The 16597-nt window shown below is 40.2% G+C and overlaps 1 long non-coding RNA gene across 3 annotated transcripts in view; it reads left to right on the top strand.

The window, feature by feature from the left end:
- The window catches only part of LOC129203460 (uncharacterized), a 46713-nt gene extending 32920 nt beyond the window's left edge, over nucleotides 1-13793 (top strand). Inside the window, exons 4-7 of one of the 3 annotated variants that reach the window (XR_008576041.1) lie at nucleotides 8731-8906; nucleotides 13165-13202; nucleotides 13430-13527; nucleotides 13678-13793. This is a non-coding gene — a long non-coding RNA (uncharacterized LOC129203460). The remainder of the gene's footprint in view (nucleotides 1-8730; nucleotides 8907-13164; nucleotides 13203-13429; nucleotides 13528-13677) is intronic. The other 2 variants (XR_008576043.1, XR_008576042.1) reach the window with 2 other exon arrangements.
- Nucleotides 13794-16597: the final 2804 nt, after the last annotated feature.

Here is a 16597-nt window from a genome sequence, read left to right as displayed (position 1 = left end):
ATATGGATCACTGTCATTCCTTCGAGTTCAAAAGAGTCACATTGGTTTATACTGCCTGAACATCTTGCCCTGCTAAGGTGGAAGCCAAGGCAATTCCTTAAACCGAGCTGAGCGCTTTTTATTTGCCTGAAGTTTCATCTCAGTCTAATTTAGTTATCCATTAATTCCACAAGGATCACAGCACCACGGTGACTATTAAAGGTCTGAATTGTGCCATTCAGCTTGATCAAAATTTCTCTGTCAGACACAAAGAGGTTGTTACCCTCCACTTCCGAGTGGGCAGCATTGCATCAGTGAAATGATTCTCCTAGTTCTACTGGGACGCTTTGAGATGCAAGACACCGGGGACACTACTGGCCTTGGAAAGGCATGGGAAAATACACACAGTATTTAGCATCTGGAGGGGGAAAATCATATTCAAATATAAATATTTGTTTCAGCACCCTGTTGCAAATGTTCAACACAGTGCATGGGGATTTACTTCCTCAGCTCCCATCAAATATATATTACTGGAAGTTGCATAGATAAATCCCTAAGCTTCTCTAGGAACAGCTCTTCTGTATTTATTATTCCTCTTGAATTTCAATGTGCCTCAAAGATTAAGCAACCTCAGGTTTTATTTTACTTTTGTGGGAGTTTGAGTAAGTCATGATAACGTCCTGTGAACGTGACAAGTGTGATAAAGACCATGTTCTTTACTGGACTGATCTCATCACTTGCATATTGAGTGAGAACATTTTCTGTTTCTCAAACTTCAGTGTGTGCTGATGCAGTATTTCCATCAGCAGCTACCTACAGCTCCCTAAGAAAGAAGGAAACTGTGAGAAAGAATTCTTAGGTTGTTTGTTCTTAACGGTGAATTTTTCCAGTATTGCCATGAATTCTCTTGTGAAATGCAAACTGATTAATATAAAAAGAAGAGGTAGATTGGGCAATATCATAAGCTCTATGACTGTCAAAGGTTAGTGAGGTTAACAGCTGGTTTCTCCAGATACTGGCCCCCAAACTCCCCTTGAGCTTATCCCACAGTAATTGGTTCTTAGTTCTATGCCTTTGATGAGTTTCCCATGAATGCAAAAAACCCCCAAACCCTAGCGGTGTTGGTTTTTTTTTTTTCTTCTAACCGATGAACTTTGAAGGTATAGAATAATCTTTCAAATTAAAAGGTTGCTCATAGTAACTGGTAGGTTAGGAACAGATTCTACACTACCTTAATATTGATTAAGGTCATGTTCTTCCTTTCCACCAGTTGCAGTGAAAAGATGTCTGTGGGCTGACTGCTTTACTCCTTTATTGATTCAGTATTATGCCAGAGATGAAAAAAATATGTCTGCTCGTCATGTTCTTTATTCTCTTCCACTCTCAATCTTTAAACTCAATTTTCATGTCTTTGTAAAGAATTTCTCCAGTTCATCCATGCTTTCTGGAACTGCTGAGTGAAAATATATGGTCCAAACTGTGCATAAAGACAAGCCAGATGGTGCAAATGGTCTCTTTAACCTATTTATCTATGTACACTATATGTAGGTTGAAGATGGATGTTAAAGAGAACATATGCTTTAGACTCAGTTTAGCCTACAGGGGACAGATTTCACCTGTTAAACCAGATCTGAATGGCATCACGTGACACTTTCACACTGACATTGCAGCTCATTTTACCAGCATTCAAAAACACTTTCCCTCCGAGATCAGGAAATAACGTGTCACAGGAACAATCTCTCAGAAGCAAAGCATTCTTTGTTTGTCAAACGCTATGTCATACAGAGCACAATGGGTAAAAGCAGTAAAGACTTATCTGGTGATGATTCTCTCATCCAAACTGTAGCTCTTCTCTCAGACAGTGGACTGTCTTAAAAGCATGTAGGGCTTAGGATCAGACAGCTTCCTTTAAATTGCCTGGTCCCTCTCTAATCACATGTACCTGACTTGGCTGAAAACCCTGTAACCTGTAGGTTACACCTACACTGGTGCAAATTGTTTCTGGCTGTATTGCTGTTAGCTCCTTTAGGAGCAGAATGGCTGCATTTACCTTACACAGTACTTGGCCCTAGGTGTCTTCTAAGTCCCTTGTGATGCCTCTGTGATTTTAAAATGCAATTACATTTTTGGGTGAGATTTTTTCATTTCAGTGTTCAAAAATAATGACAAATGCCTGAGTGCTGAAATATCATTAAAGCTTTGCTTGAAGACAAACCCTGCTGCGAAGGCAGTTTTTTAAGTTGTTAGTCCCTCCCTCCCTTCTCACTGGTGCTAGATTGTTTTGTTTTGTTTTGTTTTTTCCTACTTGGCATTTCCCCAGAATTACCCATGTTTTCTAGGTTTTTATTTCACCTCCCTCTCTAAAGCAGTGGGGACCCAGGAAGAAGCAACACAGTAATTTAGGTGTACTGGATATGCTTGAGTTTGTGGACACCTACACATGATACAGGACAAAGAAGGCTTTATCAGCTTGGGTCTGGATGCGGCTTAACTATGTTAGCACGGTGCTATGTCTGCCTAACATTGTGGTAGCACAGAAAGGTATTTCCACACCCAAGCTGTTGTGCAGAGCCATGTGAAATGACTTACCCCTTAGGAATCTACTTGCTCAAGAATTTCTGTACCATTTTGCATTTTTCAGGTAGAGACTTAGTGTTGAGGATGCAGTATGTTCTGTTGAATCATTACCACTGGCAAAGATACACAAGAAAGTAAGATCTTAGTGTGAGCTCTCAGATTCAAAGTAGAGTTTGCACGGAGGGTTGTACAATATTTATAAAGTCAATGTGTTTGATCTGGAAATCATTGAGAAACAGCAAACACAGAACTCTGTCGTGCCATATTTTTTTCAAAGCTAAGCCATACTCCCTAGTGTAAAATACCCTAAAATATGTTTAAAATTCTTTTTATTAGTATTACTGTTTACAAAATGAGAAATGTAGGTATACAGCAGAGTCTGTTCAAATCACCAGACAGCAAGAGCACACTGAAGCTTGCTATGCAGTAAAGAAGCAGTGTAGGATATTTATTGGTTTTTTGCAAAGGTATAGATACCAAGAATTTTATTTTCTCAGTTTTGATGTAAATCATGACTAATTCTCCATCAACAGTCATGCCATGTTTGAAAAAAAGAGGCCAGCCCTTTTGTAGGGTCTAGAGGTCTTAGAAAACATGTCAAGTGTAAAAATCTCCTTGTACGAATCCCAAGCATTAACACAGAGACGCCAAATTCTTCCTTCCTGCTCTAGCAAGTCAGAAGCTTGCAGGAAATGGACAGCCCAATGAGTATTAGCAGGTCTCTGCTATTTTTATAGAGGAAGATAAGTGAGCTTTCAGAAAGCCTTGAATTTACTGACCTTCTCTTCCAATTTGAGCTAATTCATTAGCTTCATAAAAGCCTTTCAGCACCCTCTCAATAATTAATTTTTTCTACATAGTTGAGTTCTGAATTCGTATTCAGCTCTCTGAAGAAAAGCAAGCGTTATAAACACTCTTTCTAACGGATGGAGCTGAAAATCACTTCTTCTGATGGCTGAAATAGATCTGTGGGGAATTTTATGTGATTCTTTTTTGGATTCTTTTGTAGGACCTTTTCATGCTTTTATTTTCCCAAGTGTTCAATCATAAGCAAGATTAATACAGCACTAGTGCATGTGGTCACTGCTCTACCATAGCCACAGGTTTTTGTTTTGCTTCAAGAACTGGTGTGAGAAAAGTTATCTATGTGGGGTTTTTTTGGTTCCCTAAAGGCAACTTAGTGATACCCTGAGGCTGCCTGGCTTGCTGTATTCATACAATGAGATCTATGATGACTAACATTTCCATACTTACGCACCTCTAAGCCTTCTTGAATGACTACTTGTAGACAAAGACATTCTCTATTTCACTTTGCCATTTGGCTGAGAGATGCCATATTTCAATCGGAGTTGGTGGAGTTCTGCATCTTTCTAATGACAAATGCACACTCCAGTCATTAGAAGATGAGCCATAGCTATCCTCTCGTTTGCTACAAAGCAACCATATATTATGGCTATGGCACCCAAACTATTTGTTACTAGAACATCACTAAGGTTGCAAAGCTCCAGTGAAATCTGTTCACTTTAGATACAGGAAAACTTGGATAGATCTAAGCTCTGTTGCTTACAGAAGCTTTTTATTGCCTGAGATAGTCCGTAACGGAGCACGCTGCCTGATAAGGTCTCACTACCACCCTGTCTCATGTAGGTGTGTAAAACAGATGCAAGAACTAGAGATGCCTTCCTTATCTCCACACTGCTACGCTGGGAAAGAGTGCTATGGAGTGGTTTGTTGCTGTGATAAGCAGTCTGTATGTGAAACCGAAAAGCCTGACAGATGAAAATTGGGTATTGCCTACATTTGCCTAAACTCCATGGATCTGTTCTAGCTGCAGCCTGGTTTGTTGTCTAAGCGCTATTCCTCAGCTGATTTTGGACACCATTCGATGTTGATATCCTGGAATAGGTCTAAAACTCTGGCAAAGATAAAAATAAGATCATTTTTATCAAACTCCTATTCCTACTTTTGCCAAATTATGAATGTTTTCAACACTACTATCAAATCTGATTTATTCCAGAAGTTTGTGTTTGTCGTGGTTACAGTATATCCAAAATAATTCATAAATCCTGCTGGAAATGACTGTCTCCTTCACTTTAGAGTAGTATTGCTTCAAAATAGAGTAAGAACCTCAGAGTTTGGCCTATGAATCATCACCTTTCCTTCTGTCTTCAAAAAATAGTTTCAGTTTCTTGTATATGTATGAGTGAAAAACATGTTTGAGACTATACCTGATTTTTGATCCTGCTCTGTAATATTATTTGTGTGTGTGTGTATGTGACTGCTTGCACGATTATAATTAATTTGACATTCAAAGTTAATGTTGTGGCCTGAGTGGGAAGATGGGTATAACCAACATTGCACATATTATCCTAGTGATACAACTCCTAAACTGGGCTGTACTGGAGTTTGCACCTGCCATCAAGCAGCTCTTAGCTCACAAGACCAGTGTAGATGTATTTAAAGCTGACAGGTCTTTTTCAGCCTTCACTGGAGCTAACTGAAGGGAACCATGTGAGGGTCGAGTACTTCAGTGTAAAGAAAAAGTATGAAAAGCCACAGCTCCAGGAATGGTGGCACCCAGCAATAGGAAAGCAATAGTGAGCATGGGAGAGGGGTCCCTGACACTGGGTACAAATACAGAGGCTAAGAAATTGTTTGACAAGTTGAATGTGTGGGAGGAAGAGAAGACAAAACCAGCACAAAACTAGAGAAACAGCTGTGAGCATATCCCTGAGGGAAAACAGCAAGGTAGTGCTTTTAGGGAATGTAACGCACTGGAAAAATAGGTTTGGAAATTGTGAGTGAAAGAGTTGTATGCTGTCATTTGTTTCTGCCTGTTCGGAGAAACTGAGCTTTGTTCACCCTTTGCAAAGAAACAAGATTGCATCAAAGACTATAACCTGTTTCAAACCAGACATTACTATTTCTTTAAATGGAAATAGTCCAACAAGTTCCCATTTACTTACTGACTGCTCTGGTCAAAGTGATAACAATATTTAACTCTTAAGGAAAAGTACCAAAGTGACCTGGGGAAGACTGTTCTCCTTTCTTTTGATACTGCCTAGCAGCCGCGCATGTGTGTGTGTGCACGCGTGCTGGTAATTTACTGCAATGAGCACTACCACTACAATTGCTCAGTTGCAAGCTTTTGATAAATGAGGGTCGGGAGCTTGTGTGGATGTTTTAAAAGAGCAGCTCCTGCAGGTAACACTTTTCCATATTTCAAGCTTTTGTGGAATGTCTGAACTACCTGGCAACGAGCACAATGGATTTACAGCGAGGCTTACCTTAAATCACTTCTTTTTACATAGATATCACTTTTAAGTAATCACATGCCTCTTATTTAATTGTACAGCTGTTCTCTAAAAGGAAAGCTATGCTATTTGATTTACTCCACTGGCACTTAAACAATACTGATTGGGTTTTATTCCCAGTGCATAATATATGGACTAAGCAGGGCAAAGAAAAGCAGAGATTTTTAGTTTGCCTCATTATGAACCTCCTTAAACAATATGAGGAGGTTCAAAAGGTCGACTTGAATGTGAATGTTTTTGAGTACACAGACAGCAGTTCAAAAACAAGTGATAAAGAGAAAAATCATGAAGATCTAATCAATATAGTTAATGGAGCATTCAGCACACTCTTCAGGAGGCAGCAGGAGCGCAATCCAGCTGACTAGATATAGGTGTCCAAGTGCCAACTTACGCAATATTTGTTAGCCCCATAGGGCTGCCTCAAATAACCAAAACCATGTCGAATAGCTCTGGACAGCTATGTTAGGCAACCAAGCTGAGCCTCAGCCAAACTGCTGCATGTTGTATTGACAAGGCCTTCAGTTTTGTTCTCCATCAATATGCATTTCTTACTGTTTGAGATATCCTGTCTTGCTCTGCCTGGTCTCCATCTACAGGTCTCCCATAGGTCCTGTGCCACATCTACCAGTCCTGTGCAGGTACCTCAGGCAGCCTAAGCATATCCTATAGCTTTATACCTATGTGCCTGGCCAATTGAGTTGAATGTCAGTATATATGTCTTAATTTCAGCTGCAGCTCACCTTAGGTATCTCAACTCCTGCTCACCTCTGTGGCAGAATAGGCACCCGATGCCATCACTGGCAAATGCCTGTCACTGAATTCCTCCGTCCTGGCATATGGTTTGCACAGGAATGCTGGGGGTGAGGGAGAGGAGGGCCGGTTCAATGTACCTCGTGAGGTTCCTGAAAGAAGGCAAAGCAGTGAATGGTATCGGGTGAGGGGAGCTGATGCTGATGATGGGCTCTCTTTTAATTGTACAGCTGTTCTCCAGAAATAAAGCTATGCTCTCTGATTTACTGGTGCCACACTTAAACAATACTGATCGAGTTTCATTCCCAGTGCATGGACTAAGCAGGGCAATATATTCTTAGGACTGTATTTTGTATTGTTTCTTTTCTGGGGTTTTCCGGGTTTGTTTTTTTTTTGTTGTTGTTGTTTGTTTGTTTGTGTTCCCTTCCCCCCCCCCCCCCCCAAATTCTTTGAATCATCAAATTTCAAACAAGTAAGTTTATGGTGTTATCATGATGAGGACTGAAGAAACATATGTTAAGGTATGGTCCACTCCTATGATGACCATTACTGTTGAAAATGATGGGCATGACAAAGTGGGGCCAGGGACAGGTCTAGATCCTCACTCCAGCTGTACAGGAAGCTTGCACTGGTAGGTAAAACTGGTAGAAAAAGGAAAAGAAGTGCACAGTAAGATTGCAAAGCTTCTGCCCATGGACCTTCCTCATAACTGTGTGGCATTTTTTTTCTACTTTGATGATTTAAAACAGACCTGACAAAAAGAAGCGATGCTTTAAAAATGAAGGCAGTAAATAATGGATGCATTATTGGAAGCGCAATAATATATAGAGATAGCACACATTTACTTCTTGCAGCCATTTAAAAGAGAAGAAGAACAGTCCTAGACAAAACAGGGGTAGAAAAAGTGACAGAAACCGTTGCCATTAATACCACATTAGTCTGAATGGCAGGCAACACAAGAACGCTTGCCATTTCAAACCATACCAAGAAATCTGGCTGAAACTAAGATGACATTCTTGAGAGTTGTTACCGATGTGGAGACACCGCTCTTTGAAGCTGATTTTTCCATTTGGCATATTTATAGTTCAATCAAATATTCTTATTGATTTGGGGATGTGGTATTTTCCTTAGGAAAGGGATAATGAGAGAAGGTGTCTAGTAAACCCTCCAGAGATTTGAGCTGCCTGGATGCTGATTAAGGCTGACGCTGTTGGAACGCTGACTGTGTTGCTCTGCCTGGCTGCCCACTGTGGCATGCCTTTAAAGATCAGGTTTGAGACCAATTAGTTAATTTTAATTGTGCTTGTATTAATTTCAGTTAGCCTATCAGATGTCAGAAAAGCTAAGACAGCTTTTTACTCTCATTCTAAAAATAAGTACATAAATGAATCAAAGAATGTCTCATGGAGTGTTGGTATTTGCTTCAGAGTTTGGAAAGGAGACAAAGCATCAGTCTTCCTGGTCGTAGTCAAAGAGTTGAAATGAGACTTTAATAGAATGAGACTTTAATAGAAGTCAATTTTCTTATTTCCCAGGTGATGTTTCTTTTTTGTTCATTTCTTTACTTCCATTGCAAATAAAATCATTGGCATTGTGTATGTGATTTAAGAACTTACATCTCATTTTCAAAAGCTAGCTTTGGTACACTAGACCGAAAGTAGCAATGACTTGCAGTGAAGCTTTGGGTCCAGATGAGGTTGTCTTAGACAAGGACATTCAGCATCTCTGAAGATTTTAGTCTAAGTCCCTACATGGTATTGTAGGACCCTGCTCCAGTGCTTGCTCCTACCTGCATTGGAGTCTGCAGCCAGGGCCCCGCAAGTCTGACGCAGTGAGACAGTCCATGCGTTTGGACTGCAGCTCTCAGCTTCTCAGTGTATGACTCTGTCTGGGTCAAACAGTTTATGTTGTAACCTGGACACTACCAGAAAGTCAGCGGACAGCCTGCTTTTCTTTGTGAGAACATAGGTAGGTATGAAACTAATGCAAGTTAACTTTGGTGCTGTAAAAAGACCTCCTAGGATCAAATTCTGCCTTCTTTAATGTCTTATTCCACTGGTTACTGACATACTTTATCCTGCATTTTGCATGTACTATTTATCACTGGAAGTCCCGTAGTGAATGACATCATTGCTAATATCCTGTGGATGGAGAAAACCACACCTAGACCTGCTGAATACCATGCGCCTGTAGCTGAGGAATATCTAGTTTTCATACCGCTCCAACTCCACGGACTCCCATGAAGTTAAGCCAGCAAAACTTCCCGTGATGTTTAGCTCATTAATGGTGAGCAAAGCAATTGAGCTTGCATTGAGATATTTGGTTTATATCTAGTAGTAAAATGTTGCAGTTTTCTCTACCCCAACTTTTAAACATTACAAATGTACAAATTTCTGTCTTCCTCTGTGAAGAGAAAAAAACGGGTAGCAGTTATGAATGTTTTTTGCATACAAAGCATCTGTTTATGCTGACACAGATTATTCTTCTCACTGATAAGTAGGTAAATAAATTAAAAAAATAAAATTTTCTGCCTGGGAAGAGATTCAGTTGCAAAATACAGTAAATTAATTCACTTATGTGGAGATACTTCTTAAGTGGTTGTGAAAACTAGACCCATACCTTGAAATGACGCACAGAGCCACCAGAGGGTGTTGTGAAGACTGTCTGTACCTGAACTCGACTCACCAGGAGGAGACGTTTCAACTGTACCTTCAGATTGCTGTTTGCACTACTAAGCAGAAAGTCTTTTGCTCAACCACTGATAAATCTCAGTTATGACAATTTCGTTTTCAGAAGCTTTCTCTCTTGGAATTGGAAAAAAAAAAAAAAAAAAAAGGAGCCAAATCCATTAAAAATCAAAAGTAGAAGCTGCAGTGCAGAAGCATCCAAGATCACAGCAGCTGGAAAACACAAACTCCCAGGGCTCCACATGGCCCTTGAGGAAAGCTGGAGATGATGGCCCCAGCCCCAGGCTGCAGCAGACTTGTACCCAGCATGGCCCAGCCATAGGCAAATAAAGCTGCAAGTCCCAGGACTGGTTTAATTTACATGGGGCTGCCAATAGCCACTACTGACAGAGAAAACCCAATGTGTGGGATTGTGGATGTCACATCCCTTTCCCAGAAAGAGTAAGTGATAGAAAAGTCAGAGGGTGTTGTGGTTTAAGCCAGTCAGTAACTAAGCATCATGCAGATGCTCATTCACCCCTTCCACCCTGAGGGGATGGGGAGGAGAATGGAAAAAAACCTCGTGGGTTGAGATAAAGACAGTTTAACAGGATAACAAAGGAATAGAATAATAATAATAGTAATAACAATAATAACAAAAATAACAATAATAATAAAGCAAGTAATGCACAAATGCAATTACTCACTGCTTGCAGAGAAAAGCAACCTGATGTCCAGTCTGTTCCCCAGCAGCGCTCCTGCCTCCCAGCTAGCTCCCCCAGTTCTATCCGGAGCATGAGGTTCTATGGCAGGGAATATCCCTGTGGCCAGCCTGGGTCAGCTGTCCTGGCTGTGCTCTCCCAGCTTCTTGTGCACCTGGCAGGGCGGCATGAGAAGCTGAAAAGTCCTGGACATAGTGCAGGCACTACAACAACTAACAACAACTAAAACCATCAGTGTGTTATCAAGATTGTTCTCATACTAAATTCAAAACACAGCACTGTACCAGCTACTAGAAAGAAAATTGACTACCTCAGCCAAAACCAGGACAGAGGGTCATGTGCCAGCTACAACTCTAGAAAACCCCTCAGCTCTGGATGCTCTATTGAGTCAGTGAGACTCCTGTGTAATTTGTTTTACATCTGCTGTTGAAATGGGATAACTTTTTTTTTTTTTTCATTTATCCATGTTTATTTGTTTTAAAGCCTGTGCTAAACCTTGCTCACTTACAGACTGCGCTGCCAGTAAGGTGGCTTTACTGACTATGGGCAATAGTTCACTAAATGGAATTTGTGAGGTCCTAATAAGCAAAGTTTCAGCAGCTTGAGAATATAAATGTTTCAGGATGATGATGATCATAATAATAAGGTGTGAGGTAGGAGCCTGACATGCTCTAATACAAGGGGAAATAGTGAGGGACAAGCTCATGTTTCCAGAAGGTATCACTGAAGAGGGATCCAGTTCTCATACAGCCTCTCCCTGTCCATGTGAGCAGAATTATGTGAGGATGGATTGAAGCCCAGGCTGAGCTCATACCAGCATGAGCTGGCTCTGGATATTTTCCCTCAGAGCAAGGGCCAACATATTCAGGAGATGGCATCTCACAGAGAGGCAAGCTGCCATTTGGGCCAGCATCCTGGGAAATGGGCCAAGGACCACAGCTTGGTCAGAAGAGGGTCACTTTAGCCAGTGGGTTACCAACAAGCCAGAGTAGTGACAGCATCATGGCATCCGCTTTGGCTGAGTATACCCTGGAGATCCTGGATTGCTACTGAGCTCTGCAGATCTTGTTGAGCAACTAATCTTTCTGGGTTTGCTGCCTAATCCACAGAGCTAAAGCAACATGGACAAAAAGAGTGGGCAGAGAGGATAAGTGAATGCTTTTCAGAGCCCTGCATGGGTTACCTTTGGGGCTGTAATTTGGATGTCAGCCGCAGGTTAGGTTTTTAGCAGCTAAGATTTTCAAAGAAACAAATTACAGCTACAGCAAACTGGTCTGAGAGCTTTTCTTTTCTCAAAGCTTACTGTTGGTTTATTTATTTAGTATTCTTTCTCCTTTCCACCTATCATTGTGTCAGGTTTAATATGGCCTGAAAAATGTGACATCAGAAAACAGTACCGGCAAATCTGATCTAGGTGTGATTAGCCCTTGGCTACTTTATCTCCAAATTGAAATATATAAACAACATATAGATGTTACATGAGCGCTTTGACCATAAATAGCTTCAGGTGCAGTAACATAAAACAAAGCTGGAAACCACCATATGTTCATAGGCACAGCTAGCACCTTTTAAAAAAAATATCCCTGCATTTTGAAGTATATTACCATGCAGTGGAACAAAAAGGCCTAAAGCAACTCTTAGAATATCGCTCTGAAAAGCAAATGATAAACATTTTACATGCCTTAAGTAAAAAATGTTATTCCTGTAAGCCATTTTTCATGTACTAATTTCCCATTCATCTCATTGTGTAACATTAGTAGGAAAAAAATCCCAACAAAATCACTTGAAGTCTAAAAGTCTAGTGATAAACTATTCAATTTGGCTAAAAAAGTAATTATTCTCATGACTTTTTTCTTTAAAAATAATATTTGCTTGGAATGGCTTTTGCTATTACATTGTTAGAACAAGCATAATGAAATAATGGGCCAGTTAGTGGGCTAATGTATTTTTCACTTGCTTTTTATCATCTTTCTTTAAAATAAATAGAAATGCACTGCTGAGGGTGAAATAGTATAATAAGGTTAATGAGTAAAGAAATAACACAAAACTGCTTTCATCACACTTAGCAGCTCTAAATCACAAAACAGGCGAAACAGATGCTTTGGAATGCAGCCGAGGAGTTGATCAGTAGAAGCTGATTATCTATTAATGAGAGGTTTTTAGTGGTGTACCCTGGTGTAAAAATCACTAGACTCTATTCAGTCAGCCATCAGTTGCAAATACCATGTATATGAATTACTTGATTGATGTATGAAATTCAAAACAGATTTTCCCCAGTGCCCTATGGGTTGTCATGCACTGATGCTCTCCTATCTGTTTATGTTAATGAAACAGGATTTTTCAGTAAGTAAATATGTGTAGTATTTAATTAAACTCACTGCTGGGGTCTGTGTGAAAATGTAGCCCCATTGTTCAGAAGTGCTATTTGACTGCAATTCTTTGTTTTCACCCCTGGATTTCCTTCCCACTTGCCTCAGTCCCCTGACTAAAGAGGAGCCAAGACCTTGTGAGCACCAGGACGTTATGCTGCAGAAGGACTGCCGACACAGACCCATCCCCAAAGACCAGTGGGAATTTGAAACCTGAGGGTTTGTGCCTGCTGTCGTTGAAGTCGAAGGCACCTTCTGCTTGAGGTCTTTGGGGATGGGTTTTTGCACAAACCCTCAGGTTCCCCTGCCCGGCCCCACAATTAGCAGGATTGCAAACTGGAGAGTGAACTGCATGGTGCTCAGCAAACTGCTCTGCCTCCAACCACCTTTGGGGTCTACGTGATGACTGGGGAAACTGTTTTTTCATGCAGTTTGTTGCCCCATTTTGGCGATTAAAAAGTTCCTTTTCAAAGTGTTTTGAGACCGAATGGTTAAACATGTTTTCTAAAAATATGTATTATGATCAGAGCAGGAGTAAAAGCTCCTGATTCCTACTTCAAGGTCCTGCATGTGGGCAGGACAATGCAGAAAGAACTACAAAAAGAATAAAAATCAAACTTAAGGTATAAGCCTGTAAAAATATTTCACTTAGCGCAAAGAAAGATCTTATACCTTTTGTTAAAGAGGAAGCAAGATTATTATTAATATTATTATTATTATTTCATCTCAATACATTTTTCTGCCTGATTTTTTTTTTTGTCATTGTCATGATTATTTTCCTGAACAGAAATAAAGCAGTTGCCGATACACTCTGCAGCACTCATGGTAAGTCTTGGCATGATTTGTGGCTTTATTTATTGAAGAGCTGGTATTAATAGTTTACATTTATTAGTGGCTGCACGCCCTTTACTGCGGCATGCGTTCGCAATTTAATGCTGCCATGTATCAATGATATTTGCATGTTCGGTATTTTAGTAGCCACCAGCAGTGCTCATGCATTTTATTTAGATCATCCTGTAACTTTCCCCATCTGTTTGTGGGTCTGTACATAGGAAAGGCTCAGTGAACCAGTTCTTGTCCGCACATTTCCAAGAGTCCAGAAGCTGCACAGGCCGTGGCCAATTCAGATCTCTCCTCCTCTTTCTACCTGGTAAGATATTAAGGATCTTTCTCAGACCAATAGGGTTAGGAAGATTTTGCTGAATATGATCTTTTCTCTTGTGGCATCATTAATCAACTGGGAAAACAATTTAAAGGGAATGCTGGACTCTGCTTTGTCTGTTTTGTCTGTTTTTTTCAGAGGTTTGATGCAGAGGGTCCTCGGAATCCGGTTAAGTGAAGTTCTTGATATGTTCATGAAGAGCTGCTCCTTCTGCCATCATCTCACTAACACATAAATAAGTATTTGAGAAATCCTCCTTGCTCATGGGTACTTTTCTTTTCTTTTCCTTTTTTTTTTTAATAAAAACAACAACAACAAATATTTTCAGCATCATTCCAGATTAGTGATACAGAGGACATGACCAAGGGAAGCAGAAAAGCCACCTCCAGCCATGGCTGTGCCTACGCTCTGTCAATATGTATGAGAATGAAGGCTTTGTTTCTACAGACAGCAGACCTTTCCCCTAAATGAATAATCATGCTAACAACACGTCCTTCTCTCATGCTGCAAAAGTTCTGCTTCCACAGAAATGGAGAAAAACATCTCTGAAGGATATATATTCTCTTTCTGAAAGTACGGTAAATACACCAAGCTTAACATTAGCATCAGCTCAATTCACTTGTTGAGTTACTACCTTCCAACAGATTTGTGGGGACTTTGAAAGCTGCTTAGAGATTGCTGAGCAGAGCTGGTGAAAACGTGCTGAATATTACTTGCAAAGTAGTCTCAAAATTAAATTCCCCAAATTGCCTTTTGCTGTGTTTTTTTAATCACCTAGCGGTCTTGTTTACGAACCTTCATGCAAATGGCATATCAAAACATGGTTATTTATGAACAAAACAAATCATCCAAACCTTCCAGTGATTTCATATCAAACGGAATATTTTTTACATACTGAATGCATTCTCTACTGCCAGGCCCTGAGTTGTCGTGAGACTGGCTTACAAGTCTTAAGGCCGTGGTGATATTTTGTTTGAAAGATCATGCAGTTAGTGTTCACTTTATCTGGTTTCAGAGCTCTGTAGTATTCACAGTTTTAAGCTTTACATGCACCTGTGTGTATTGCATGTATATTGGAAAGAAAGACTTTCATAGCCCTCTGCCTCCTGAAAGATGAAACTCAAAGGTACCAAAAATAGTGTGTTCTTAATGAGGAAATCATTAAATTTGGCAATTTCTGAAACCTCATGAGATCTACAGCAAAACCTCCACTGACTTTTTTTATGTAGCCCGGATTTTGCCCCATGTGAAATCAAGTATTTAATCAAATTCTGCATTACAGTAAAAAAAGATGGCAAAATGAGGACATCTGTGAGCACATCTATAAACATTTTTGTTGCTGGATGGCCACAGTATGCATCCGAATCTGACATCTAGATCTTCAAAATTCTTGTCTAACGTCTAAAGCACAAAAGCCAAAATCCTTGCATTTTTTTTCTCAGTCCTACACAGATTCAAAGTCTAGATGATCTTCCACTAAGATTCTTGAATATAGGACCTGAACAGAGAGATAATAGTCTCATCTTCTAGTTTAGGCTTTAAACAGAAGGACAACAGTAGAGGGACACTAAACAGTCATGCAACCATGAAGCTTTTTAAAAGCTCTGATTGAAATTCAGTCTGAACACATGATGTTTCTATGTTACCAGTATGACAAAATTTCAGCAGAAGTTTCCAGAGTGCCCCAGCCCATTGAAGCATTCTCAGGTGGCTCTCTCACAGTCTCTCATCTCAAAAGCGTTTCCTATCTAACAACTAGTTTAAACATCATTGAATCTGGGACAGGAATGTGAAACTGTGGGAATTACGATGTTTCTAGGGGGGAAAAAACCTCACACCTATGGTGATGCTGGGCAGGAGTGGTGGGATCAGTCCTTAAAAATCTCATCACCTTGAGAAACAGCATTTTTTTCTGCTTTCTGCATGAACTTGTTGGCTAACATTACACTCAGCTAAAATAAATTTACTTTGTCTTATGAAGAAGAGACTGAGTTTTGTTGCAGAAGAGCCCCAATTTTTTGCAAATGAATCAGAGTGATTTGTCCATTCCTCCAACAGGATCTTGCTCTTATGACAGTGAAAGATCTTCAGCATGATCTTCTTCATCTTTGCCTGTAATGGGGATAAGGGAATTTGAGGCAGATATTAAAAAAGTGCTGGGTCTTCAATGGGTGAAAGTGATACCACTGGGAAAAGACAGTAATTCAGAACAAATTCCTCAATTTATTACAAGTTGCCTCAAGTCAATATGGTAACTGAAGATAATTTTCCATGAGTGTAAAAGGAGAATGATGAATAAAGTGCATCTTGATGTCCATATACATTATAGGACCCTATTTTTTTTTAACCTGTCGAAGTATATAGGAAAGTGAGATTAAATTAACAAGCCCATAGATGCGACAAGCCCCCATGACAGGGCCAGCCAGGACATGGGATTAAATTCTACTTTTGTTCAATATGTATTTCTTGGAATTCTATATCTACAAACATAAAAGCATATATACACTCTGAAGTTCTGTGCATTTAGGTTGGGCCTTGAAGAATTATTTTATATCTAGTTGCTCTTTGTTTTGAAGTAGCATGAGTCACACACACACAAAAAACCAGGAACAAGCAGCTTGTGTGCCTTTAATTTCTATGTTCATATGGGTAAGGAAAGGTAAAAGGGTTACTTGCAAGAATTGCATTTCTTGAAAGAGAGAGAGAGAAAGGAGATTGGTTTAGACCAGCAGAGAAGTTCCTGTACAGAACAGTCTCTGCCTTGAAGAGCTTGCATCTGAAACAACTGAATGATGAAACCCCACCTCTAGCACTTAAGATCAGGAACTCAGGTCACAGGGAGTGACATTGTCAAAGGTGTCATAGGTATCCACAGGGCTTTGGATCTTTGGAGTGCCTGTCTAGCATCTGCACCACAAAACTGATGAAGAGGAGGCCTTCCATGCTCTGACTTCATGGAGAGACATGAGCTGGCCCAGCCCTGTTAAGTGCTGCAGGCAACTTGGGAGGCTCCTGACGGCTTACAGGATCATGCCCATGGGCAGGCAGAAAGACAGCT

This window comes from Grus americana, chromosome 2, assembly GCF_028858705.1.
Source record: "Grus americana isolate bGruAme1 chromosome 2, bGruAme1.mat, whole genome shotgun sequence".
Classification (NCBI taxonomy): domain Eukaryota; kingdom Metazoa; phylum Chordata; class Aves; order Gruiformes; family Gruidae; genus Grus; species Grus americana.
This window is presented reverse-complemented; position numbering and strand designations above follow the sequence as displayed.